General features: G+C 40.4%; 1 pseudogene; it reads right to left on the bottom strand.

Annotated features, from left to right (window-relative positions):
* Positions 1-365: 365 nt before the first annotated feature.
* LOC121080538 lies at positions 366-21,861 on the bottom strand (annotated as a pseudogene).
* Positions 21,862-25,658: the final 3,797 nt, after the last annotated feature.

Here is a 25,658-nt window from a genome sequence, read left to right on the forward strand (position 1 = left end):
CAGTATACTTAAAGAAACTATTTTATCATGTTTTCTCTCACTGCCCAAAACCAAAACCCAAAATAAGGAGATAAGCCTTTGTTTGCTGGTTCTGTCTAGTTTGTTTTCTATGTCAGGTATCAGCAGTCAGACTGTTAAAGGCCTGTCTTTGTGTCCACACATTTAAAAGTATTTATATTTAACGAAGAGTTAGGATTAACCAATTCTTACTAAATCCAAGGTAAACAAATGAAATGTTTGTAACAGGTTCTGACCCCCATCCCCAAAAAACCCCAAACCAACCAGTTACTGAGGGAGGGGGTTTTGTTGATGTTTTTCTTTTTGGTTTGGTTCTTTTTAAAGGTGGTGGTTTGCTTTTTTTGGGGGTGGTGTGGTGTTTGTTTGCTTGGTTTGTTTTTTTTTTTTAAACTGGTATGTCACAACACTTAGAGGCAAGCTTTCTGCATAGATCATCACCTGCAATTCTCATGATTAATTACCACCAAATCTGGGTGTTTCAATTCCTTCCCCTGAAATCTTAATAAAAGAGGAATATGGCATCTGCCTCCCAGTATTTATGAGAAAGTTAGCTGAAAACACAGACTTAGATAGGGGAAGACTATGGATCCTATCTCGTGTTTGCTCTACTGCTCCCCAGTCTGTTTTTAACTTTGAATGAACAAACAAAATGAGTTCTCATTTAAACTAACAAAATTCAATAATTTACAATACTGAAGTATATCAAACACTAAAATTTCCCTCATTTACAAAAGCATATAATTTTCTGTGCATACATACTGCTGTTATGTACACACAAAAGGAACAGGTCATCAAAAGAATTTTTTGGCTGCTGCTTCCTGTTGACTTCTGAAAGAAAAAGCAGAAGAAAGTTCCTTAAGTACTTATACTATAAAACTAGCTGATTTAAATAAATATTTCCTTTATTTGGGAATTAAAAAGATTCCATCCTTTGTCAACATACACTTAGAGAAATCAAATATAAGTCACATCACAAAAACAGGACATAACTTTTTCTATTTACAAAGACATTGGCAGCATCACTATAGTTCCAATTTTGCATCAGACACAGAAGTAAACAAATCATTCTGGAAAGAAGCCAAAAAATGTGAAAAAAAAATACAAACTGATATTTAATTTTCTACAGCTTCTCAGCCTAAAAAAAAAAGAAACATGCAATCAAGCAGTGAAAGAATTTACTTGACATGGGATTGCCTTTTCCTTCTGGCATGGAATATACTTATTCTCTTTATGGATATATATATAATGAATCGAGCACACAGACACTAACGCGGCAAGGGCATCAAAAAAACTGGAGGACCAGTTCCTCACTTGTCTTAGAAGCCATCTTTCCAGTTGATGGCATAACATGACATACATAAGAAATGCACTCTCTCCACCCCATAGAGAAGCAGACACACAATAGAAGTTGGTGCAATCAGCAGCACCGGCCTTATACTGATACCAATTATCCTTCCATAGACATAGCAAACCACATTTTCTCCTTGAAGGGCAATGCAGCTATTTTGGTCCCTACTCCTTATCCTGATAGTGTGTGTAAGAATCAGGAGGGAAGATGATCAAGTAAGTCTTTACTCTCAATAGGGTTTCCTTTCCATCAGCACAAATTTAATTTTAATACTACAACCATTGCAAGAAGGAGGAAGAGAGCAAACATCCCAATTAGTTTTAGTTTAGGAAGAAAAAAAGTCCATACACTATCAGTATCATATGTAGGAGAGGGATGAAGGGATATGTATCGCAAAAAAAGTTCATTAAAGAATCTGTAAGAGAGGATAAATAGCTTGCAGATACACATAGCAAAAAAAAAAAAAATCAAATCACATCAGATTTTGTTAGAATTATTAATAAACTTCAGTAAGTCCAGCAGAGGACCACAAAGATGCTGGTCCAGAGCTGAAGAACATGCCTCAAAGAGAAGAAAAGGGAGGGAACCGGGTGAGCTTGTTCATCCTGGACAGAAGACAGCTTCAAGTGGTCTAACAGCAGTTTTCTAATACCCACAAGATGCTACTGAGGAGACAAGGACCGTTTCTTTATGGAGACAACAGTCAAATTGAAACCAGACAGGTTCACTCTAGATAAACCATGGGGGTGGGGGGAGAATAAAAACTTCACTATGGTAATTTAACATTTCTGATGGGGTCCATAACTGGTAAAATTTCCATTCTTGGGAGGTTTTTAAGACCTGACCAGTCTAAACACTAAGTGACCCAGTCTGAATTCAGTGCCGACCCAGCTTCTAGGAGAGGGTTGAACTAGCGACCTCCCACGATCTCTTCCAATCTAAATGTTTTAAAGAAGATTAATGTAATCATATCATCATAATTGCATTTCCAGTCAGAAGTTTTAAAAAACATTTGCCCTGTTGTCTTTAAACAAAAACATACTCACCTATACATGATATAACCAATGAATAACACTGTTTGCACTGCTACAAATACGAGGAAGTACACTGTAGATAAGCACAATGGAAAAGGTGGCAAGTCTGGACACCTTGATTTCTCACTAGATGGCTAAAAACCAGGAAAAACAGTATTTGAGAAAAGAGCAAACAAGACATGCATGCCATCAAAAGACTTAAATGTAAGAAATGAAACAAAAGGCCTTTGCAACATGATTGAAAAATTGGAACACAAGCAGAAAACAAGACAGAAATTACACTACTCTGAAAAAAAAAAAAAAATCAAACCTACTCCTGGTCTCATTTTCCCCTTTTCACCTTTATTTCTCAGATAAACTGACCAATGTTAATTTGAGGTTACAGGGGAAAGAACAAATCATTAGTAAATTAACCCAGAAATCAAGAACCTTCTATGGGACCACAAGCTAATTCAGCTTAATCGCTACTTAGGCTAGACTAAGGTGCACCTGAACATGAATGCAGTCACCTGTCACACTTTGAGATCTTAAGCAGAATCTGCAAGTTTCCCCTGATTAAAGCTCTCCCTTCTGTGCAAAAGCAACATAGAATCTCCTCTGCACAGAGCTGTCAAAGTAGGGGGCCAAACACAAAAAACAGCATGCAGAAAACCTAATTGCTTGACCTTGTTTCCACAGGAAATTAGACTAAAAGTCATGCTCTTTGTGCAAAACTTCTCATTAAGACACAGATCATGCAGGTAGGTCAAGGCAGTGCAGTTTTAGCAAAGCAGCTTAATGAAGGATTAATTGCTCTGTAAATTGCATGCTGGCTCATCTTAGCTTTTCACTAACAGCCAAATAAGGAAGCATTACAGTCACACTTTACACTACCAGCACATAAATTACCATATTTTGTTGTACTAAATGCTCAATGTCCCTCTTCACTACATGAAGGTGTTCTTTGATGTCATTGAAGTGCTGAGTTGTTTCATAGACTCCTGCAGCTGAGCCAGGATGTTGAGCTCCACTGATCAACTTCAGAGTATCAGCCACGGAATTTCTGAAACAAACCACAAAACATCTTTCAGCACAGAACAGCTTTTCTACAAACAGCAATTATTTTGGACACCTTTTAGTCCTTTAAAATTAGTTTGAAATGCATAGTTGCCCCAAAAAGTAGAAGACATTTTTTCTAGCTTCCAAGAACACCTTCAAGAAATAATTCCTTAAGCTATTATTTTTAAAAAATAATTAATTCTGCACACAGTTTCCATTTGTACAGTGCACCACCTCCCAAAGTCATGCTGAAAACAAGATCTGGCAAATATTCTATTGCTAGACATCTGCTTTGCCTGACTGATGAAGTCTAAGACAAGTAGTTTTATCTGAGGCTCTTGCCAAGGCTTTAGGATAAGCAGAGTTTAATGCAATCTTTGAAGAAAACCAAAAGCTGTTTGAAAAATAAATAAATAAAATCAGTCATGTAAGAAATAAAAATAAAGAAGAGGCTTTAGGGATAAGAAAAGATTTAGATACACCCTTGTTTCATGATTATCATTTATATGAGAAACTCATTTCTGATATGCACTGTCATAATACTTAATATTGTCTTCATGTGAATTAATTTTGCTTCTACAACAAATCAAATTAAATCCATAAAAAGTTGAGGCTCCATAACTAATTTTGTTTGAGGTAAGCTAGTCAATGAGAGAAAAAAACCACCCTTAATCTCTAACCAATGTTTATATAATTTTCCCCTACAGTGATGTTTCTTTTCAGTTGCAAAGATGCAAAATTCTACAGCTAAAATATTTATCATATGAATGTTAAACTCTCCATTATTAACAGACTAAATCAAAATGTATTTGGATTTCTTTTTAATTTACTTAAAACTTTATATTTTGTTCAGAGAGCTTACTTCAATGCCTTCAAGGTGCAGTCCTAACTCTCTGTACAGTGGTCAGCAATTTATCATAGAATGGTAACTCTCCAGAAGTAAAAATTGAAAGCGTAGGTATGCTGTATTAGTATTACAGCAACTTTTGCTCCATTATAAGAACTAGGCAGCTTGTTTAAATCACTTGAAGCAGTTGCATAACTAAGTCAAAGCCACACACTAAATTCATCTACACAATTTTATCAAGTTGGAGATACACCACTTTAAAAATAAGGCTTTTTAGTAATTATGGCCCCTACTAAATGCTGGATTAACAATATACTTCACACTAAAGACTACCATTTTTTCTTAAAAATATCACTTTAATCACACAAATCAACTTAATATACTAGACTAACAGGATTCTGCACACTTCCCACATAATGAAAAAAATATTTTCTTTTCACTTTCAGTAACAAAAAGATCAAAGAATTCACCCTTTCCTGTCAAACCTACTTCCAAGCACACATTAGATCAATCACTTTCCACTGTTACATGTTTGGGTATTCTGGATAATATACTGCACTCTAGGCCAGATGGAGTTACCCATGGACTTCTGCAAAACTCTCAATGTTTACCTCAATAAGCTCAGTTTTAATATTGCAAAGTTATCAAAAGAAGTTACCAAAACCCAGCTGTTTGCTTCTGTAAGCCTCTTCAAACAAAACTAATCAAAGCAGCTCTCTCACCTCTCATTCTACATTTCTGGTTTGGAACACAAAATAAACGCAAAACCCCCCTCCTCTGTATCCTACTTAAATTAGCATATAAATTATCCAGAAATTATTTTATTTTTTGTATTGTTGTTTTATAATTATTTATTAATATTTACCTGTACTTGGAATTAGTGTTACAATAACTTATTTTAGAAGTAGGTTTTTCACCAGAAGATTTTTTTCTTAAAAGACCCATGCAACCACCATCATGACCACTGCCTAATAAATGCTGACACCAATTCTGCCTGTCCACATCCATCATATTGTTTATCTTGCCCCACTATTTTCTGTGCTAGAACATGTGTGACACTCATTTTGTTCCTCTCCCTCCTAATACCACCATCCCTATGCAATTAACAGAAATCTGCACACCCACCTTCCCCCAGACTGATCCACTGTTTGTTAAAAGCAAAATAACTTCTTAAATAAACATGGTCTATATCAAATTTAATTTACATTTACTTTTGCACGAACAATACCATGCTGATAGCTTCTACTGTATTTTCATGCAAGATTCTTCTATAATCAGATGATTAAGAAATCCACAAATCTTGAAAAGAAAATTACTTACTAAGTCCTTTTCCTCCAAGATGACCAGCAATGCAACAGCAGGCTGTTTATTTTTATCTATAAATAAAACATTTCTTTAATCTAAGAAAAGTATTAAGATGATGTTACGCAAACTCATACCTAGTAAGTCACTAAAAGGACAGACTGCCAATGCTAACAAGAAAATCTAATTTGGTTGCAAGGCATAAAGATTTGTCAAGAATATTAACATAAAAGCTTTCATGGAAGAACAAGTGCAAAAATGGAAGCACTCTAATCTTCATTCTACAAAAAACTTGACCTACTTAGATAAATCACTCGGAGCTGCCCAGGAAAAAACCAACTGTAGTAATTGTTTTTCTCTTTTTTTTTAAGCCCATGGTAAGGAATGTTTTAACGACTATAAATGAAGAGTTACACCAACTTAAAGCCATTCCTGCTAAAGAAAGCAATTGTAGAATGTCTTAGAAGCAGTACACAGGCACCTCTACCAAACACAGGAATTTTCTCAAATACATTTTAGCAGTATAGCACCTTCAAGATAAGATTCTCACTTCATTTGGTAACATAGTTTGAAAAGGTACAGCATACCTCTCCATCAATTTTAAAAACTGCATCTTAAAAAGCACCATTATTAATCACTTGGGAACTTGCAAGCGTCCCTGCAGATACAGGATTTCCTGAGGAAGTTCACTGGCAGAAACTCCTCTGACAAAAGAACCAATCAACACACTCAATTTTTCTCTAACCTACAAGAAATGGGGATAAGATTACTAAAACAGTCTACACAATACACTGGGACGTGAAAAACACATTTGTGTGTTTACTACACAATCTAAGTGTAAGTTACAGTAATTTAGTATGTGTCCTTTCCCCCCCCCCTTAAGTGTTGTATGACAGTCTGTCTTAGCACCTAACAAACCACAGAATTTTTAGTCACAGTTGGGTTTCCAGTATCCACAGGGATGGAGACTGCAAAACCTCTCTGGGTAACCAACCTATTCCAGTGTTCCATCACTCTCACAAGTTTCTCAGGTCTACATAGAATTTTCTGTATTTCAGTTTGTGCCTGTTGCTTTTCATTCTGTCACTGGGTACCAGTGAGAAGAGTCTGCCTGTTTCTATCACCCTCACCATGTCCAAGGTCACATATTTATACCCATTGATGAGATACCCCCAAGCCTTTTCTCCAGGCTATACAATCCCAGCTCCCTCAGCCTCTCCTTATACAACAAATGCTCCAACCCTTCAATCATTTTCATGATCCTTCACTTGACTCCTTCCAGTATGTCCATGTCCCTCCTGTACTGGGGGGCACAGGACTGGGCCACAGGACTCCGGATGTGGTATCACCAGTGCTGAGTAGAGAGGAAGAATCATCCCCCTCGACCCACTGGCAATACTCAGCCTAGGATGCTGCTGGTTGTCTTTCCTGTACAAATGCATTGCTGCCCAACATCCAACTTCTTGTCCACCAGGATTCTCAAGTTCTTTTCTGCAAATCTGCTTTCCAGCTGATCAGTCCCCTGACTGTATTGATGGGCTAAGTTACTCCTTCACTGGTGCAGGACTGTGGAAACTGCATTTTTTATCCCTTTATTATTCAAAGTTCAGGCCAAGAGAGGACATTAAATATTTTCCAGATCTAGCCCTTGTTTCAGCTGCCATCAAGAAGCAACACTCTCTCAAGGCCTAGCCCTACTCCTACTGATAGAAAAAGGTTAATCTACAAGGGAAAGGAAAAAAGAAAAAAAGAAAGAAAAAAAAATAAGAAGAGGCCTCTCCAATGCTTATACACACTGGAATTCTGAGAGACTCGACATAAAACTATACATACTTTTTGTGATACACAAATCACTAACACTTAAGAGACACCTATGGAGCAATAATCAATATATGAGCTTTAGGCAGTCACAACAGAATAAGGGAAAAAACTCAAAGACAAAATATATGTGTATATTGAAGGAAGAAAGAACTACTTTAAACCCCCCCCCCCCCAAAAAAAAGTAATTAGAGGAATAAGCAATAAATCTCAACAATTCTTATTAAATGCACATACATTTTCATTTGTACAGAACTACTACTCACAATTACTTACATGCCTTTACAGGTTGTATACATTAAGCAAAACCTCAAATATATCTCATATAATATTGTCCAAGTATAATATTATAGACTAATAATATTATATAATAATAAAAAAATAAAATCAGGATATCAGGAGTAGATTGAGTATATCAACAAGATACTCCAATACACTTTTTTTTTTTTCAGGTTCACTAGCTGTAAGTTGAAGGCATTTATGCTCATTGTGTTATCAATACTTCAAAATCAGAGCAACAACTTTTCATGAGGTAGCAGGTTATCACATTAGCAGAAATCAATTTTTTTTAGAGGGACTGGACTGACTTGTTCAACTGGAATCTCACAATAAAAAATAAATAATAATAAAAAATAAATAATAATAAAATAAGGCAAATTAGGGGGCTTCGCCACCCTAGGGACATGAACTTAATTATATTATTTGAGTTCATTTAATTATAGAAATTAAATTTATGCAGAAATTTATCACTACAGAACTGACAGAGAAATTTCAATTTCATAGAGAAGTTTGTCAGTATTCTCCTACTGAAATAATAAATAGGATTTAAAAGGTGGAAAATAACATAAAATTCAAAACACGGCTTTAATATTTAGGAAGTATTTACCTCATTTCATTTACTTGTCTAATGACCTCTTCTTGAGTTTTCACAACTGTCTCAATCTCTTGCTGGGAAACCTGGAGGGGGTAAAGGGCGGGTGAGAAAAAGATCAACATATCTCAGAAAAAGCAAATCAATCATGCTGTTGAAATTAGGCTGAGCTGTCAGTCACGGTGTTTTTTGGGTTTGTTTTTTTTGTTTGGTTGTTGTTGTTTTTTTTAATTATTTACCTGTCCTTGTTGACCTGGAAAACCAGCTCCTCTTTTAGCAATCTCATCTGTGACTGCAGAGACTTATCTCCTCTGCTCATCCAGAATCATGTCCAATTGCCTATTAAGCTGTTTGATTTCAAGATGAATTCAATTCTGCCCCTCAAAGATTTGCCTCAGCTCACGATCACTTACAGTTTCAAAAAGATCATCCACTGTTAAGGAAAAAGTACAGGTAGTTCTTACATATATGCATTCCTCTTAAGTTGCACTGTATAATTTTTCTTGCACCCTTCAAGTTTCCACATGGATTACTTTTTTTCTGATAATTTCATATATTTGATGTTTACCTATCACCATTGCCATGGCAAAGGATACCCAAATGGGATCACAACAAATGAACAGAGATAACCACACATTCAAACCCAGACTCCATCTCAGAGTTCCTATTTTAATACATCGGCAATGTGCAGAATAATGGAAATAAGACGCTGTTATTACTAGGAGACATAATTTTTTGCATAAGCTAGCACTGCATTACCAACTACCCTTCAGAGGAGATTTGCAGATATTACGTAACAACTACTTTTTACAAAAAGTAAGGTGTAAAAAGTAGCTTGAAATAGACAAGTGACTGCACATTTTGAGCAAGTTCCTCCACAGCTTCAACATCCAGAAAGGCCAAAAGACTATGTGGCAAAAAGATTGTTCTTTCTTCTCAATGGAAGGCTGGACAATACTCCAAAAGCACAGATGAAGATAAAATGGCGGACCCTTGGAACAGTCACAACTTACCACTGTGCAAAAAAATATGACAACCTGAAATTTCAGGTCCAGATGCCCATAGTACATTCCTGATATGTATGCATTCAAATACAGCCAATTCAATCCACAAAAGCAAGAAATAGACTGGCTTCCATTACATTTTCAGATCAGTAGATCTTTTTTGCCTAGCTTTAAAATATAAATAAACCTACCCAAGCAAACAAACAAAACCCCCACCATGTTCCATAGGGGAACAAAGTCAAATCACTTTAGCTAAACACTCAAAAAAAGTGGGCAAGAGTCATTATTGCAATCTTCTTCCTAAATGAAATATCATTTGAAAACAGTGTAAAAAAGTGTTCCAGTGTGAAATATCTTTAAACCAGTATTTGCTGAGAGCTGCAAGTGAAAGGGCAATTCTGCCTTACCCAGCCAACATTAAATTTCTTATCAATAGCTTAAAATGTAAAAATAACAGCCACAGTTTTTAAGAATATCAAGCTTGAAATTTCATTACTAGCCAACATTAATAAACACTGTATTCCAGCTAATGCTGTGGTCCTGAAATTGACAGAACTCACTACATATCCAGTATTAGGCAAACATTAAGATTTTCCAAGGAAGCACATTTCAGCATATCCACTAGCCCACCTTTAATAACCATCCATAAAACAAGATGGAAAAAACCATTTTGCTATGAAAGTGCAGAAATGGACCAAAAAGATGACCTTTCAAATAAATTTTCAAATAACCAAAGAGGCTGTGCTTCCTTAATCATCGCTTTACAGCCAGAGATGCATGACCTTCTCTCTCTTCCACTGTTCCATACAGATTTACAGATTCTCATCGTTCCCATCATGTTTCTGTTGGTTTGTTTTGTTCTCAATCCAGGCATGACAAAAGGGACTTTGTATTTCAGAAAACACTTTGTAAACAAAAGACCAAAGATTCTTAAATAAAGTAAGATCGATCAGCAGGAGCTTAGTAAGATCAGAGTATCAGGCCCTAGCTCTGAATATCCCAGAAAGTAAACATTTTTCTTGATAACTGAAAAATTGCTCAAATAACTTGCCTGGCTGCCCTTGCACATCAGGATGTTCCTTTTGAAACTCTTCTTTCTTTTTATCCAGTTCTTGTTGAAAGTGTTCAAACTCTTCTTGATACTTCTCTTTATCTTTTTGAGGAATTTCTGCATCTGGTGTTGACTTTAAAACATTATCAAGGGGTGAGGGAGAGATTTTTTCAGGTTCTCCACCACTCCTATGTAACTTATTCTCCAGCAAGGCTGTTCAGATTTCAGATTTGAAACACAATTAGTGGAGCATATTAATATATTAAGTTGAAGTGAAAAACCAGACATTCCTATGGAGACCCACAGCTTTTTCCCCTCCGATACATTCGTACTTTCTGCGATTAAAAAGAAACTAAGTTTTACAAGGATAGATCCTGTTTAGCAGTACAGAACTGTTCTAGAGGTATGCAAAGTTGAAAGCAAGAACATTATTTGTCTGCTTTCAAACAAAGTGTATTTTTTAGTTTGTTTTCTCTGCATGTTTTGATTAAATACCAGGATTTTTGTTGATTCAGTGTTGCTTCAAGAATTCTTGTCTTGCAAATGTCTATTACAATATTACCAAAACATTACAGTATTAGTCTCATTTTTCTAAAACAGACGACAGCACAACTACATGCAAAAATCCCTGAAACAGGGATGCCAAATATGACTTCCAAGAAAATACTGTTATCTGGTGCTATATACAAAACACATATAATAACACTGTATTATGCACAAAAATGCTTACTACTGCCTTCCTGGGCTCGGTCAACTGGAAGGTCAGAAAAGACAGGACATCATGATCATCTGTATTCAACAAACAGAACAAAAACCCCACTGTTAATTGCTACTGCTAAACATTACAAATTCCCAAGTCAACCCTGCACTTACAAAGGATCTTTGGGCAACAACATCCTCCCAAAGTCCTCCCAAAAGTTTATGTAGTGGAGAATGAGACTACACAATATCTTTGTCAGGACACGTTGAAAGTCCTTCTGCTCCAGCCAGGAAAAGGCCTAAACATATCAGTAATTTGGGAATAGGAGAGGATTAAGTACATCATCGTGGTAAAAAACTGGTATAACGGATTAACACTAGCAGTAAAAAACCCACCTCTATCATCAGCCCTGCAAGTCCCCACATCATTTGTCACAATTTTTAGCATTTGCTACCTGCAAGGCCCCCTGTTGCTGCAGATATTCCAAAATATCCTTGTGACGGCAATACTATATCTTGCACTTCTGCACAAAATTCATAGTCTTCTTTATCCAGAGTAAACCCATTGTTAATTAATACCTAAAAGGATAAACACTTACAATGTTTACTACATAAATCTGTGTTACTTGCTATGTCAGATTACAGTAATGCTCATAACTACAACTTCTCAGGTAACTCAGCAGCCGATACTAGAAACCGGAACTTGTGTCTTTTCTGAAAAGACACATTATACAAAGAAAATGCATAAACTTTCTACTTTAAAAAGGAAAAAAAGGCCTGATTCAACGTTCAGCACCTAGGAGGACACACTGCACAGAATTGAGACATATAAAAATGTATTAATTTCAGTTAAAAGAAGCAGCAAGGCAAATTAGTGCATGGGAAGGAACACATGGGGAAAGGGATACTATCAGGAGAGGTGAAGGTAAGCCAAGGGATGGCACAGCACTGCCTGAGGGTGCCAATGGGAACATTTATGCTGTTAACTATTTTATTAAAAAAAAAAAAAAAAAAAAAAAAAAAAGCCATCAGTTTAAGATGTGCTCCTAAACCAGGGAACACTGAGGGTTTAGCACATCTGAAATGCTCATACACCAGCACACTCAGTATGAGACAAATGGGACAAACTGGAAGTCCTGGTCTGTTCCCAGAGCTACAATGTCACTGGTATTAGTAAGACTTGGGGGAATGAGTCCCACAGCTGGAGCGCTGGGATGGAGGGCACAGGCTGTTCAGGATGCACAGGCAGGGCAAGCGAGGTGGAAAAGCTGCACATGTACATAACTGACAGGTTTGACTGTACAGCCCTTACAGTTAAGAGATGATGTGGTTGAGAGCCTCTGGGTGAGGATTAGAGACATGGAGAACAGCAGATGTCATTGCGGGCATCCACTACTCATCACCTAGCCAGGATGTTAGCACTGATGAGTTAGTCTATAGACAATTAGGAGAAATCCCTGGATCAGCAATCCTTTATGGGAGATTTCAACTTTCCAGACATCAACTGGGAATACCATGGTGCTGTGACAAGCACGTCTAGGAAATTCCTGAAGATTAAGATAATTTCTTGTCACATGTACTCAGTGAGGCAACTAGGAAAGGCACCCTCCTACACTTGTTATTTGTGAACACAGGATGACTTGTGGGAGGTGTGATGGTAGATGGCTGTCTTAGCCACAGCAATCACTAAACGGTAGATTTTAAAATTTTTGTTGCAATGAGAAAAAAACATCACCAGAGTTGCTAACCTGGATTTCAAGAGAACAAAGTTTAAGCTACCCAGGAAGCAGTTAGCAGAGAAACTGCTTTTGAGGGCTTAGGGGTCCATGACTGTTGGTCAGTTTTTAAGAGCCACTTTTTTTTTTCTTTTCCTCTTCTTTTAAGAACCTTGCTTGTACAGCAGCAGGCAATCCCATTGTGTCGGAAGTCAAGCAAGCAGGGCTTGGCTGAACACAGAATCCTCTTGGAACTCAAGAGGAAAAAGAAATTGTATGATCTCTGGAAGCAAGTTCATACTTCACAGGCAGATTACAGTCGTGGTTTGCACATGCAGGGAGAAGACACAAAAGGCAAAAGCTCAACAAGGGTTGAAACTGGCTGGTCAACACAACTGTCAAACAACAAGAAAGGCTTTTTGAAGTACGTTAATGGTAAGAGGAGGTTCAAGGAAAACATTAGACCAACACTTGTTGAAGATAGTCACCTAACAAATAGGGATGAACAAGAGACAGAAGCATTCAACTTTTTTTTTTTTTTTTTTTTTTTTGCCTTAGTCTGTACTAATATAGACCTTGGGCTGCCCAGTCCTCCAAGTCAGAGGACCATGGCTGCGAGAGCAGTGACTTTCCATTTGTGGACATTAAAATTCTAAGGGACCAGATGTACCCGCTGAATGTTCTTAAGTGCACAGGGCCAGATGGTATTCATCACAGAGTGTGGAAGGAGCTAGTGGATGTTACAGCAGGACCCTTCTCAACCATCTAGCAAAGGTCTTAGGAGTCTGGGGAAGTCCCCACTGACTGGAAGCTAGCAAACATTATTCCAATTTACAAGAAGGGCGTGAGGGAAGACCCAGGAAACTACACACTTGTTAGACTAACCTCAGTGCCTGGAAAAATTATGGAGAAGATCATACTGAGTGCTATTGAAAAGCATCTAAAGAACAATGCAATCATCAGGCACAGTGAACACGGGCTCATGAAGTGAAAGTCCTGCTTAACTACTTTGATATCCTACAGGAAGGCCATCCACCCAGTGGGTGAAGGAAAAGTGGTGGATGTAGTTCTTTTGGATTTCAGTAAGGCTTTTGATACTATCCCTCACAGTATCCTTCTGGACATGCTGTCCAGCTGTGAGATACACAGGTTCATGGTGCACTGGGTGAAGAACTGGCTGGATGGCAGGGCTCAAAGGCTTGACCTGAACTGGGGTACATCTGGCTGGTGACTAGTCACCAGCTGCGTTCCTCAGGGCTCAATTCTAGAGGCAGTGCTGTTCAGCATTTTTATCAGTGATCTGGATGCAGGAGTTGAATTACCATTAGCAAGTTTTCTGATAATACTAAACTGGGAGGTGCTGTTGACTCAAGGGACAAGAGGCCTTGCAGATGGGATCTAGATAGACTGGAGCATTGGGCAATCATCAATGGCATGAAATTGAATAAGAAGAAACACTGGATCCTGCACCTGGGACAGAGTAATGCCGGAGTGGAGAGCAGTCCTACAGAAAGGGACCTGGGGGTGCTGGATGATGGCAGGCTCAATATGATCCAGCAATGAGGGCAAACTGCATTTCAGGGTGCACCAAACACAGCAGAACCAGTGGCTCAAAAGGGGTGATTCTGTAGCTGTATTTATCATCGGTATGGCCTCACCTTGAGCACTGTGCGCAGTTCTGGGCCCCACAATTTCAGGAAGGATGTTCAGGCACTCTGATGCCTCCAGAGAAGGACAAAGCTGGTGAAGGGCTGGAAGGCATGTCCTGTGAGGAGCGGCTGAGGACTCTGGGCTTGTCTAGTTTGGAGAGAGGGAGGCTGAGGGGCAACCTCGTTGCTCTCTGCAGCTTCCCAAGGAGGGGGACGTGGAGAGGGAGGTGCTGAGCTCTTCTCCCTGGGATCCAGGGACAGGGCGCCTGGGAATGGCTCAAAGCTCCGCATGGGGAGGTTCAGACTGGATGTGAGGAAGCATTTCTTTACCAAGAGGGTGCTTGAACCCTGGAACAGGCTTCCTGGAGAGGTGGTCGATGCCCCATGCCCGTCAGCATTTAAGAGGCATCAGGACAATGCCCTTGACAACGTGCTTTAACTTTTGGTCAGCCCTGGAGGGGCCAGGCAGTTGGGCTAGATGACCGTTCTAAGTCCCTTCCAAACAGAATTAATCTATTCTATAACTGATCATGGCGTAGTAACATCAACTCTGTTTCAAGAAATCCCTGTCTTGGGGATTATTAAAGCCCAGTCTATCAGAAGTATGCATCCCAGTAAGGGCAACACAGATTTTTGGTATGATCTAGAAGACTCATCCCTTATTGTTCTTAGACTGACTCTAAGCTTAGGGAGATTCTCTCCTTCTCTATGGATGCATTTACTGAACTGCTAATGTTAGCAGTTTGGGCCAGAGGAGCTCCTAGATAAGAAGGGACCAGGCACATTCAAAAAGAGAGCAGTCTTGGAGTCTGAAATTTCATTTTCATTGAAGAGTAACAAACGGCCTTTATCATTACAACACAGTGCAAGGTCTACCCTCTTTTAGGTGCATTCATGTTTACTTTTAGAAAAGGTTCTACTACAAAATGACAGCTGTGTGACTTATGGCTAATACCTATCAATAGCACCTTTTCAGAAGAAATCAGAAGCCAAGAATCACATGCTTTATAGCCATCGCAACCCAACACCACATCAGTGTTTTTCTTTCCTTATCTAGAAGGAATTCAGAGTCATGTGAACAGTATTTAAGAACTCTTGAATGCTTCCTTGTACCAATGGGTTTCTATCTTCTTTAATCTTTAAAGTCCTATTATTTCTGGAAGGTGGGAAGCCTCAAGTAGCAAATCTAAATCTACTGTCAAAGAGTGAGCCTCAGATTTTAGTCACATTTCAAGAACCTCTTACAATCAGCTACTAAGCCCTCTGCAGCTCTCAGATCAGCTTGAGAAATACCGTTCAAGGAGCTGCTCAACCACTTGGAAGCTGAGGAACAGATGCTGGTTTTGGGACACCTCTACAGGCAAATAACAGCAACAGGAGGGTGTGAGCAGATATGAGTATGTCAGTAAGACAACACCTAAGTAACATCAGAAAAAAACAGCAATACCTGCTGAGTCAGCTCAGGAAACTAGATGCACTAAGGTAGCTAAAAGAACTCATCTAGGATTTGAACATACTGTACCTCCTTCGAACTTCTGCTACCAAGCTCAACATTTTTAAGAACATTAGAATTAACGCACGGGGTCTTTGGGTTTTCGTAACAATCTCCCACTTAACCTGAGAGACATGAGCAATTGTGTTATTTCAGAGTACTTACAGTTAATGTTTTTTGGTAGTATGTTATCTTTACTCAAACAGGATAGGGCTTGTTACGAAAGTCCCTCTGACAGGATGCCAATGCTTGCGTGGAACCATCACTATGCAAGAAGACAACTTGCATAAAACTATATCTTATGATTTATCAGATAAGACAAAAAAGCATCAGTGTATCACTAAGCAACATCATGACAGTTTTTCAATATGCAAGTTTTTCAAAAACTGTCCCACAACTGCACTAAGCTTTTTTGAAGCCTGGGGTCAACAGCACTAGATGCTCTACACAGGACAAATTATAGATAGAATGCAGTAATGGGGAAATCTGTTTGCTTCTAAGAACCGTATTCCCATCCCTGTGAACTGAGATGGAAATAAGCTATAGTCCAGGCTGTACCAACTAAGCTAAACACCTCTCTTCTCAGAGAATCCAAAAAGATGGCAAGTGTGCTGCTGACAATAAATAAACAGAAATCAAAATTAAGCCAAATAATTTCAGTAACAGGCAATTAGCTTTCAGCTAGTCACTTCTGTCAGTTATTAGCTGTGTGTGGAAAATACCCTTAAGCAATGAAGAGGTAAAAAGTCTGTACCTCCATTTATCTGAGTTCACCCACCCCAAAGGACATAGGCCATTTAAATATCCATCAGTTGCCAGTTTCTGTGCTGTTACTACCAAAACAGCGTTTTAGCAAACAAAAGAATTCAAATGTAAAGGAAACAACAAAGTTTCATATGAAAGAAACCTTTATAAAGTTCCTCAAAGAATTTCATGCAAAATTTCATCACTCGAAAGCAAACATTTATCATTACCACTGAAAATAAACTTACTTCTGATGGTCATACAGAAGTTTTCTATTGTTGCCTACAATGATCACTGCAGGATTGTTTTTCTAAAAAAGAAATAGCAAACAAATACAATAGTTTAATTTGAAGTGAAACTTAAATAACATCACTGATAGACTTTCTGTGATGAAACACTTAAAGTCATTACAAGTAAAGCACAGATGTTTTTATTCTTTCTGTACTTCAGGATTACATAAGCAAAATGACTGATTCACAGCGTCACACTGTGTGCTTTGCAAGTGACTGCTACATTCTTTGCATAGTTAGGGGTGAAAAAAACCATACAAATTAAGTTCCTGTATATGCTAACAATTACAGTAATCTGACAAATAGAGAAATACAAAAGCCACAGACAGTAGAAATTCATATGTAGTGAAGATACAGATCTTGAAACTAATAGGCGACTTATACATCCAACTTTGGCAACATAACACTGGGAAAACCATCTAAACAGACACTATGTTGACAACCTGCTGACCTTGCCACAGTCATGACAAAAACCTCAGGAACTATCTGTCAGAGACTAAACAAAGCCTGTTGAACACATCCCCAGTTATTTAAATTGCTACAGGATGAGGACAAGCTAACATAAGGCAGAACAGATTTGCAGTGCTATCCCAGTAGCTTCCAGAAGTTTATGAAGTAAACTCCAGTTTCTAAAAGAGCACAAGATTTCAACAGTTAACCTCCCTTCCCCCTTCAATGTTTCAATTCATTGTCTCCTCAAGCATAGTGGTTTTGGCTGGGATAGAGTGAAATTTCTTCCTAGTAGATTGTAAGGGACTATGTTTTGGCTTTATGATGTAAACAGTCTTGATAACACAGCCACATTTCAGCTACTGCTTACACAGCCCTCAAGGCCTTTTCTGCTTCTCACAGTTCCCCACCAGTAAGAAGGCTTGGGGGCATAAGAAGCTGTGAGGGGCCACAGCCAGGACAGCTGACCCAAACTGGCCAAAGGGATAACCTGGAGCATATGGCATCATGCTCAGCCATAAAAGCTGGGGAAAATGGAGGAAGCAAGGGACACAGAATTATGGCATTTGTCTTTGCAAGTCATCATTATGCATGATGGAGTCCTGCTCTCCTGGAGATAGCTGAACACCTGCCTGATGATGGAAAACAGTGAATTCTTTGTTTCACTTTGCTTGAGCACACCACTTTACCTGTTAAGCCATGTTTATCTCAACCCACAAGTTTTCCTCACTTTTACCCTTCCAATTTTCTCCCCCATCCCATGAGAGAGGGAGTGAGCAAGTGGCTGTGTGGTGCTCAGCTGCCTACCAGGGTTAGAACACAACATAAAGGAATATACCGTCCTGCTAGACAGATTGTTAGCTCTTAAGAAAAAAAGCCTCAAGACTTCAAGAAATAACGTCCTTCCCAGTTCACAGTAGTGAGGCAGGTGGTCCTTTGTCTTCACAGAAAACCACAACCACCAAATTATCTGTTTCTTTTCCTTTATCATATAGATCGCGACCACAGAACAAAACACCGGTATACAGAAATATATCAGTGTTTCTACTTCTCAAGCAATGGAGTTTGGTTACCTTAATTATTTCATCATTAGTATTACCTGTTCAGTACCACTGGAATACTTCAGTCTAATCATCTTACCATTTATTTCAGTTTAACAACAGTAATACTGAATTAGTTCAGAGCATATCTGCATATAGTGTTAGTACATATAGTATAGTATTCAGTCCTAGTGGTCAACAGGCAGACCAGTTTCTGCTGGGGATCGTGTCTAGACGCAAGCACATACAAGAACTTGAAAGACAGTAGAGAATCCAAAGCAGGGAATAACTTCTAATTTTTTTGCCTCCAAAGGTCACAGGAAAGATGTGCTATAAACTCTTGTGATATTTAGTGTGGTTCATACTATTTCAGGTGTTCACAGCTATGAAAGTGTATTTATTTTTTGAAGAAGCTCTTGTCACTACTTCTACAGAAAAATAATAAAAAAAATCAACTCTAGTATAATCTACAGTCTTAGAAGGAAGAGAAAAAAAGGCTTTGGAGTTTTTAATCAGCTTCATAAGCAGGGTGCTTTGAGTTAGCAGTACTAGATGAAGTCTACTTCTGGATGCTAGCATATTAAGCTGAGGACCAGTTACAACACCAAACATCTTCCAGCAAACACACTGAAACAGCAACAAGAATTACTCCATACTGGCACCGAAGAAAGTTAACAGGTTGTCATTAAAACGAGTCTTACGAACTCCAGTATTTAAGACACGTCAGACCAGAGGACTTTCATTTTGACTGGAAGTGACACATCATCACTTTCTGAAAAAGGGTTTCACACCACACCAACTAAACTTGTCACAATTAAGAGCCCCAGTGCTATCAAAGTTCTGGTGAACAGTGTTGTCCACATGAGTTTTTGGTAGAAGGCATCCTCACCCAGTTAAACTTTGCCAGTGTCCATATGTATGCCAGAAGTCAGAAGGAAAAAAAAAAAAAAAAAAAAGAGATTAAAAAATTCTTAATTATTTGAACAATACTCTAATTCTACATCTTGTCCTTGAAGATCAGAAACAAGTGTCACCTTCAGCCTTCCAACTTTGATATATGAAGAAGTCTGCTGTATATCAAAAGCCATCTGTAGGAAAAAAGCTTGTACACCTACAAAAATACATCTAAAAAGGAAGCTGAAGTAGTGCAAAAAAAAAAAAAAAAAAAAAGCAAAGCAGACCTACTATGTATTGTTAAAGTTTCCCAGGATCATTCTGGACTGGAAAACTGGAAATTCAAAACAGCAACTGCCACCCCCATCTGCTACAGAATTTTTGCTGCTGAACTACTCAAAGCAGATCTGCTCCAGGAAAAGGAGCATCTCTGAAGACATAGAAATTTGTGTTCCCACAGTGTCATATTTTTGTACAATATGCCTCTTCCAAAGCACACATCTTCAGATATATCAACATTTCAAATTGTGCATGGACATTCCGAATTTCAGCTTTTATGTATGTACAAACTGAACACACAAAACAATTTTTTATGTGTTATGCTTCAAGTTTCAAGCCTAAAAAAAAAAAAAAAAAAAAAAAAAAGAAAAAAGAAGAGCGTGAAAAAGTCTAGTAGAAATTCTGCAAGACAAACCTGACTATTTTAAATTATCCCTTCAAAGTGAAAAGGGGGAAGGAGTCCTGCTCCGACCCCATTCCCTCCCCCCCCCCCGAGGTTATATGTACAAAACAAGCAGGAAATTAATTTAACCTTTACTTCCAACTAACCTTTCCATCATTGTCAAAGGAATCAAAGAAAATTCCAACACCATTCCATTTATCAGCTGCTCCGAAAACAGGACCTTCCAAGCCTTGCTCTTCTGTAAACCAGATTGCCTATTACAGAAAGCAAGTAAGAGCTGTAAGTCAATAATAACTTTTTAAAAGCATACCAACTTTTTTTTTGTTGTTGTTAGCTCAAATTTTTAATACCAATCCATCAGCTCCAATGCAGCCTCTTCCTGTAACTCAAAAGGTCACTTTGACTTCCCAATATTCAAATATTGACTTGTTTTTTGTCCACGCTGACCCTCTTTGGCTTTTCAAAGATGTCGTTACACGAATCTGATCTGTACTTGGTATAGCATCTAGAAAGGAAAGAAACCAACAATGAATATATGAAAGAGAAAGTATTGCAAGTGCTTAACTAGCCAATTAACAAATCTTCAAAACTCAAGTTTTCTGGTCTCCTCAATCAGCAAACAGTTTTCAAAATAAACTCTTCAGTGAAGTACTCAACTGCTTGGGAGGGGAACCCAAATCCCCACACCTTTACTTTCAATAACTTCATTACTACTGCTTAATCACCTTCGATTTGGGACCACAACATAAAGCTTATGGAGAATGCTGGTCCTGCTGTTAGGATACATATTAATTTAAAAAAAAAAAAAAAAAAAAAAACACACAACAAAAAAGCCTCAGGCTTAGCTTTCTGCTGTATCCCACGTACTGTTTCACAAGTGACAGATTTTTGTTCTGCTTTTTAAAGACAGAGGTTCTGATTCTCTAATAGTTTAAAAGACTAATTAGGCACACATTTAGAGAAATTAATTAACTTACGTTAAATAACATCTACTTTTGTGATTATCTGTTTAAAAAAGTGGGAAAAATCTGTCTATAGACAGTTTCCTCCACATCGCTTGTGGCATAATGTCAAATAAGGTCAAAAGTCGGCACTCGTGAATTAACCAATATAAACTAAAGTCCACCAAACAATAAAACCACGGCATAAGTTACTTCAGAGGAACTGTGCTGCGGCGGAACCCAGTGCACGGGTGAGCACCGATACGTCTTAAAAGGCTGGTGGCCTAAGGGATGACCCGGTGCCTCCCGAGCCAGGCCAGGCCCGCACGGCGCCCAGACGACGCAGCCGCGTCTGCCACGTCGCGCTGCGCGAGCACCACGCGCTGCCGTGCCACGGGGCCCGGCAGCCGGCCCCGGGCGCACCGCAGCGGCGACGCGACCCGGCCCGACCCCGCGCCACACCGCCACCCCACACCGCCACGACAGCCGCGCGGGAGACGCCGGGGGGGGGGTGTATAGGGGGCTCGGGGGCGTCGCACAGCCACCGCGGTACGTGCCCCGCGGCGCGCCGCCGGGCTGGGCCCGCTCGCCCCGGCCCTCCTCCCCCCCGACGGCCACCGAAACCCCCGCCGCCTGCCCCCGCGTCCCTCGGCTCCCGGTCGAGGCGGCTCCTTCCCGCACCTTCCCTTCAGGCCACGAGGGCTGCGCACCCCCCGCCGCGGCGCGGCACTTACTGCCCGTATGCACCCAGAACGGCACCGTCCCGTCCGCCTGCACCAGGTGCGGCCCCTTGAAGCTGTACTTGTACTCGAAGCGGTGGTGGGGCACAAAGGCCGCCGGGCGCTCCGCCACCAGCCCGAGGGCAAGCAGGGTAGCGGCGAGGAGGGCCGCGGCCAGGACACCCCGCTGCGCGCACGCCGCCATCTTGGCCCGTGCCGCGGGACGCCGGGCACAGCCAACAGGGCGCCGCACGATTGGCCGCGCGCGGAGGCGGGGCAAGGGGCGGGCCAGGCTGCCTCCCTCCGGCGCGCCGGGGGGCGCCGCCCTGCAGGCGGCGGGGTCCTGGAGCCCAAGCGCTGGTGCGTGTGGGGGAGCCTGGTCGGTAGCGGTGGCGAGCAGCCGCGGGAGTGTGTGCGCTACCGGGAGAGAGCTGCCCGTCCCCTCGGGCCTTCACGCGGGGGCCGCGGCTGCAGGGGGCCGGCTCGGCCGACGGCGCACCTCTCCGCCGGCAGCCGGGGCGTCGCGGAGCCTTCCTGGCCGTGCGGCTTGGCGTACCTCGGCCTCTCGCACGGCTGCGTGCCACCCGCCGTCTCCAGAGTTCCGGGGGCGGGAGGATGGCCTGCGGTCCCCATCGGCGCGGCCGCCTCCCTCGGCAGTGACCACCTGCGCGGGCTCTGTCCGTCGGGAAGCCTGCAGCAGCACCGGTGCCGTTCCTCGCAGCGCAGGGGACCAGCCTTCCTCCGCGGAAGGGAGCAGAGCGAACCCTGGGTGCTGCCCGCGCGGGCAGAGCTGGGGGGGGCCGGAAGCCACAGGGGCGGGGGCGCGGCCCGGCGCAGGCCGCCCTCACAGCGCTGCAGGCCGCGGCTGGGCCGCGCAGCCCGCACCGCCACCCATCGTGCTCCGGCCGCCTCACGCTAGAGAACAGTTAGCAGGAGAGCGGGTTTTTTCTGTTTCTTTCCCGCCTTGTGTTTTGTGCTACCTTTTTTCATGCCCATTTATTTCTGACATCCCTTCCCTTACCAACCTGCCAGTATGAGCAATTTAAGAGTAAGTAGGTTCAGAGCCTGCTAAAGAGGAGGAGGATCCTGGGAGCCGCTGAGGGCACATTAAGTTCTTTCTTTTAAGATGGCACACATCTACTCTGGCATCGATGAAAGTAAAACCTTTACATGTTCACTGGGAGAGGCACAGTCTTTTGGTTACAGAAAAAATTAAACGAATGTACTGTTCAGATGAAACATGCAAGCAAAATATTTTTGAGATAAATTTTAGAAGAACTTCTGTAAGTATCTTGACTATTCTTGCTAAGTTAATACTTGTTAACACAGGGAAAGAAGTAGTTGATGTTTTGTTTTCTATAGTGTCTTCTACCCAGCTATATTCTAAAATATCTCCAAATAATTTGAGAATATATTTTGGGTTTTTAGACTACATCTGTGGGCGATGTCAAGGGAATTGTGAGCCTCTTCATGGCAGCTAACTAGATACAGAAAACACAACTGTTTTTCTGTTCTTTAAAAATCCAGAAAGTAATTTTTCAAGTAAAATTCTAGAACACTGGAGTAATACAGTGTGCTGCAGTTACTTCAGGAGGATAAAATGCGTCAGAGATCCAAACAGAACAGCATGAAGCCCTGTCCTGTCCACTTCATACATTTGGCAGTAATCTTGGAACTTAGCATGCCAATAAAATAATTGAACCACACTGAAAGAGACTAGAAAACCAAAAGCACTAGCCTTGAAACAAATCTCTCTCTTACCCACACACACACACACACACACATAAGCAGGTCTGAAATTCTGCCACTTAGAGGCACTAGCATAGAAGCAATGCATGATTTAAATAGAACAGATGCTGTACTGCATAACTTTATGATTTTATATTAAATTGTCTCAACTTAATAGGTAAAGTAGAACATCCTGCGGCCACTTTTGCTTACATTGTTCTTGCTGTCAACTCTTTAGTCATTTGATGATTGTGCCCCTTTATGTAATACTTCATAGTTGTTTCATAATTGTCACAGAGCATGCAAGACTCCGGAGTACTTAACAGCAGTCTGTAGTCAAGTAACAGGATTTCCCAGGTCACCATACAGTTATTTCTTGATTACCATACTGCCAAAAAGGAAAATTCCACTTTGTTTGTATAGTCACTTTGTACTGAATGGCTATTCTATGCTGCAATAACCATCTCAGCTACTCGTTTCCCTCAGCTGAAGAAGAAAATGAAGCAATCAAACTGTATGCCTATGTATATGCACACATACAAACTTGCATATGTATAAATAGGTATTTTAAACATACATTGGCTAAGTGGCAGAAAGTCTAGGGATATCAAACTTCAAAATACTGGAATTTAAAAGATGGCAAATGACCAATTTTCTGCATCTCTTCCCTTTGTGGCCCTTGCACTTACACTGTTAAACTCTTATCCCTCTTGGTGCCAAGGAAGTTTGACCCACGCACCATGCAGCCCCCTCAGCAGCGCAAACTGCATGAAAAATCTTCATTAAAGCCCACATTGTTTGCAGTGCCTACTGTCAGGATCACTGTGGTCTCACTGAGATAACTTCTATCTCAGAAAAGATACTCTCTGCCAGAGATGTCTCTCAGCAGGCTAGCTCTACGAGTATATACTGCAGTTTGTGTAATGTTCTGTTAACGTGGACCTAATTGTCATGAAGTTTGCTATCGCATTCACAGTTTTTCTATAGAATGGACAATACAACACACAGTTCATACCAGCATGAAGATTCTTACCAATGCATGTAAGCCATCATCTTCAACAGCGTAAACTATATAAACTTGCCAAAAGAGGTTTTTGCAGGCTAAAATTGCACATATGTGGGAAGGTGGGCCAGTATAACCATTCGTTGAGGACACGACCCTATCATGTGTTGCAGTTCTGGAGCGTGGTCATAACTTAAGATCGGTAGCAAGTAGCTTGTCTGTAGTTACACAGTAGATTAATCTCACCTCACTTTTTAGACAGCTACATCTGCTTGTTTTCATATTCTTTCTTTTCTGAACTATTCTGTTAACTTTTGCCACAGGAAACTGAAAAGTTTTTCCATCGCAACCCAGAGCTGAAACTATTGCTATGTACCTTCTTATTTACCTTTTGTTAGGATCCTGAAATGGAATATGCCACAGACTATACGACATTCATTGTGAAACTATTACTTATTTTTCTTGTTCCAAGGTAGAGATCAAAAGGATATAAAACAAAGAAATAAATAAGGGATAAAGATTAAATAGCTCAAGAGCAGCTGGAGACAAATCTCAAGTGTTTGGGATCTCCAGAATTGTTTTCAAACTGATTATCTTCATTCCATGTGACAATGTCAGTCTAATGGTACAAAACAGTCAGTTTCTTAGAAGAGGTCTCTTATTCAGATGCCTTCATTCCCCCCATTGGTTTTGCTATGAGATAAACCGATCACAGCTTGCTGCAACCTAGCAGCTTAGCATTCTTTTAGATGGTAGAATATTCTTTCTTTCTACTCCTCCTACCTACACAAAGGAAGAATAGAGGACACATCACTGGACTGAGAGATAAAGATAATTGTCTCTTTCCTTCATTCCCAAGGGAATCTGTGTCAGGCCTCTCTCTGGCCACCAGAAACCATGATCTCCATTTCTCTCTGTCTTTTCATCACGCTTCTAATTGTTTTTTTGTCTGATTTCTTATGGTAGTGATGAGGTTCCCACAATGACTATGAAGATCAAGCCCATGTTTCCAAACTGACCCTTCTCCAAAGTGTACCCTTTGGAAAAAGGAAGCTCTTCTCCTTGTTCCCAGTGTTCTAGGAGGCTGGAAGGGAGAGGGCAGACAGCTGAACATCAGTAATCCTGTTTTCCATCCCTGCAATTCCCTGTATCTTGAATGTAGAGACTGAAGTAAGGGAAGGGTGGATATCTGGGGTTGATGTCTGAAAATGCTTTCTATGTTCTTACAAAAATCAAAACTCTTGGAAAAAATATGCAAAATGCTTGGAAAGCCACCTCCCA

The sequence above is a fragment of the Falco naumanni genome, chromosome W (assembly GCF_017639655.2).
Source record: "Falco naumanni isolate bFalNau1 chromosome W, bFalNau1.pat, whole genome shotgun sequence".
NCBI lineage: Eukaryota > Metazoa > Chordata > Aves > Falconiformes > Falconidae > Falco > Falco naumanni.